General features: G+C 26.5%; 1 non-coding gene across 1 annotated transcript; it reads left to right on the forward strand.

Moving 5' to 3' along the window:
- Positions 1–96: 96 nt before the first annotated feature.
- TRNAQ-UUG lies at positions 97–168 on the forward strand. Its single transcript has one exon. It is a non-coding gene; the product is annotated as a tRNA-Gln (tRNA).
- Positions 169–3,387: the final 3,219 nt, after the last annotated feature.

Consider the following 3,387-nt stretch of genomic DNA (forward strand, 5'->3'; position numbering starts at 1 on the left):
AAGTTTTAGGTGGAGATAAATGATATGCTGTAGAACTGTAAAATAAGTTATCAGTTATAGAACGTATATTTTACAGTCAATAAATTAACATCAATTGGTTCTATGGTGTAGTGGTTAGCACTCTGGACTTTGAATCCAGCGACCTGGGTTCGACTCCCGGTAGGACCTTTTTTTTGTTATTATTTAAACAATAAAAATGTGAATGGCCAATACTCGTTGATCCACATGATTCTTAACGTTAGCAATTTTTTTTTTTTTATCAAGTTGCAGTTTTAATACTATCAAACTTTTCTACACTCAATCTTTCATTCTATCCAAAGTTCAATTTAAGAACTTCTGAAAACATGTTTTTGGTTTACGATAAATTGGGGATCGAATCCAGGACCTATAATTTACTACCCAAATCCTTCATCATTAGACCAAACCTAGTGGCTTTTCTGAAAACATGTGAGTAATGGAGATTTTCTCCATTTCTTAAAATAAATGAACACTATAATTATCAAAGTTTTGGTATATACATACTCATATAATATCAACAATTTTTAAAAAACATACATTTATATTATTGATTTACTTTAAAACTATAATAACAGACATCTCCATTTCGAGATCAAGATTATCTATTTCTATCCCTATATATATAAAAAAAAAAAAAAATGCACCAATTTCCCACCGATATCAAAAATCAGTCTCGTGAGTAGAATGACTAGAATTACCATAAGGAAATCATGGAAATCATTTCTATAGATAATGATTGGTGAATCGTCGAAGAAAAAATCTTTTTTATATATTTCATCCGATTCTATATATAAGAAAAAATTTATTTTTTAGATTCATTGTAAAGTTGATATATCTAAACTATAATGTTGTCTAAATACATCAATGTTACAATGAATCATGATGGCCAAAAAAACAAATTCCATTCGACAAATGGATGGATTAATCAAACAACCAGATTCCTTAGCAGGTTATAGAACTTGAAGCCAAATATATAAAATCATCAATTTTTCAAAGTTGTGGGACAGTCCCCTAACTTGGACGAGTATCCTATCAGCAACTTGGATTATTGAAAAATGAGTAGTGCATATTGCACAATTGATTATCTAGATGGGTCCTATGAGCTTAATAACCATAAAACTCAATAGAATTGTAAAATCATGATTAACTAACACTGTAATTCAACAGTTCTTAACTGTTCTTAACTGGACATCCTTCTTATCCTCTTCTTTACCTGTACAGAACTTTTCTGTTATTTAAATTTAATTTTTAAAGTTATGAAGCACAGACATGGAACACAGCACATGTAAACACCAATAATAATGTTAAAAAATAACATAATTTAATATAATTACTAGTAATAGACCTGTGTTATTGCATGGGTCGTAACGTTACGATGATATTTTTTTAAGTTATAGTTTAGTAATCAAAATTAGTTGCAATTATAAATATTTAAATTGAAATAAACAATTACATATAACATATTTATATACCAGTTAGAATTTATTCCGTGTAAAATAGTTTTTTTTAATATTTTTATTAGTAAAAACTTGTCTCGCATGTGATAATTATTTTGCGTTTTTAATCAGTGATAATTTATCCCGTATATGATAGTTAAAATTTATATATCAGTTAAAATTTACCCCGTATATTTTTTGAAATTTTTATTAGTAAGAACATGTGTCACATATGATAATTATTTTGAATTTTTATCAGTGAAAATTTATCCCGTATATGATAGTTAAAATTTATATATGAGTTAGAATTAACCCCGTGTAAAATAGTTTTTTTTGAAATTTTTATTAGTAAAAACTTGTGTCACATATGATAATTATTTTGAATTTATTATCAGTTAAAATTTATACCGTATATGATAGTTAAAATTTATATATTAGAATTAACCCCGTGTAAAATAGATTTTTTTTAAATTTTTATTAGTTAGAACTTGTCTCACATATGATAATTATTTGAAATTTTTGTCGGTGATAATTTGTCATGTATATGATAGTTAAAATTTATATATTAGTTAAAATTTATCCCGTGTAAAATAGTTTTTTTGAAATTTTTATTAGTAAGAACATGTCACACATATAATAATTATTTTAAAAATTTTATCGGTGATAATTTGTCCCATATATGATGGTTAAAATTTATATTAGTAAGAATGATCAGTTTTAAAAAATATTTTACATACTGATTTTTTTTTACGGACTATATTTGTAAATAAAAAAATATCGACTTTTTTTTCATATATCCAATGTCATTTTTGTTTTGCCAAAAATCCAAAATTCAAACCAATATTTTTTTGATCCATGCCCAAAATACTTGACGTAGCTCAAACCTCTTATCATTAGTCTATCTCAAACCCTAAATTTATTCTCTTTTCCTCTTCCATTTTATGAACAGCCGCTCCTTCCTTTCATTTTTCCAACTTCTTTCAATATTTTATCATAAACTCACATCTTTCAATTTGGTTTTTTTAGATTTATTTTATAAAGTACAATTTTAATGAATAAATTTCTTTGGATGTGTTTATAACTACTATTTTTGTGTTTTCTTGGGTTAATTTGATTTATTTATTTTGGTTCTGGTATATTTTTTATTCAAAAAATTTTGTATATCATTTATGTTTACTGTTTGGATGTTAATTTGAAAAAGAATTATGAAAGTTTTTTTTGCATACCCCATGATCTTGATGTAATTTGGCTGTGATGAAGTTCTTCATGTTGTTGTTTGTTAGATAGAAAAAAATATCTTTAAATTACATAATCAAACTATTAGAAAAAAATGTAGTTTAACATGAACAGAGAAAGAAAGAATGAATACAGAGAAAGAAGATGTGAGGAAAGAGGAAATGATATGAAAATTTGTGTAGAAGATATAATAGAATTTTGAATAAGTGAAGAGAGGGAAAAAATGAATTTGAAATTTGGTGTCATACATTGGGAACCAAAATTGGAAGAAGAAAAAATAGTCAAACCAATGATGTCACTGTCACATTGTTTATTTGTAACTTGAAGGGTCTTTTTCATGTGATTGGCTTAGATGGCTTGGTTCAATCTCAATGATACATTTCCTTTCTACTCACAAAATGTCATATGGCTTAGATGGCTTAGATCAATCTCAATGATACATTTCCTTTCTATTCACAAAATGTCATATGACTTAGATGGCTTGGTTAGTAGTAGTGTACTTTTAGTTTAGTTATCAATTTTTTGGAGACCAATTACCCTTACTTTGAACACATAGTAGCATTTTAAGTAAGGGCAATTGAGAGTTTTCCAGAACAATCAACTTTCTTATATAGATTAGATAAATATCAGTATTGTGTCAGACCGAAACACGGCTAACGTAAAGAATGTCATGCTTATAGATCTTTAGAGACTAAAA

Source organism: Trifolium pratense, linkage group LG2 (assembly GCF_020283565.1).
Source record: "Trifolium pratense cultivar HEN17-A07 linkage group LG2, ARS_RC_1.1, whole genome shotgun sequence".
Lineage (NCBI taxonomy): Eukaryota > Viridiplantae > Streptophyta > Magnoliopsida > Fabales > Fabaceae > Trifolium > Trifolium pratense.